Source organism: Heterocephalus glaber, unplaced genomic scaffold (genome assembly GCF_053883595.1).
Source record: "Heterocephalus glaber isolate CG9 unplaced genomic scaffold, H.glaber_assembly_v1.0 deba00001666, whole genome shotgun sequence".
In the NCBI taxonomy this organism is placed as follows: domain Eukaryota; kingdom Metazoa; phylum Chordata; class Mammalia; order Rodentia; family Bathyergidae; genus Heterocephalus; species Heterocephalus glaber.
Window position 1 is genome coordinate 11,216,288 of NW_028258406.1, and position 565 is coordinate 11,216,852.

General features: G+C 44.6%; 1 pseudogene; it reads right to left on the reverse strand.

Annotated features, from left to right (window-relative positions):
• LOC101701807 (protein cornichon homolog 1 pseudogene) lies at nucleotides 1–565 on the reverse strand (annotated as a pseudogene).

Below are 565 nucleotides of genomic sequence, written 5' to 3' on the forward strand. Positions count from 1 at the left end.
AACATTTAAAAATGAGTGATTTTTTTAAAGTAACTGATCAGATGTCATAGGCTACTCCTAGGAACAGGACCTTGCTGGATGGAGTCCCTTCGGCCTCTTCATATCCTTAACCAGACTATTCTGTGTGCTGTTCTAAGAGCTCACCAAAACATAGATCATGCCATAGGGGTAGTAAAAAACAAATGCTAGGAGGTAAAAAGCTAGTTTCCACCATCCTTTCTGACAATATGCTAGGATATCTGCATTCATGATGGTTGTGGGGACATACAGTCCTAGTTCACCCATCACCGGTCTACTCATGTACCTCCAGATATGGTATGTCAAGAGGGGCATATTGAGACCCAGTGTGAGCCACTCTACAGTGCAAAGAAAAAGGGCAGAAGAAAGCCTGGATGAGGTACTCTGGGAGAACCAGAGGATTCAGGGTATTACGCTGGTCTATAGGATTCTTGTAATCAGTCTTCAGCTCATCAAATGCTGCAATGTGCCAGATGGCGAAGAAGATGAGCACGTCAGTGAGCAGGAGCACCAGCAGGTAGCAGAAGGCTTGGAATGTGAATTCCAT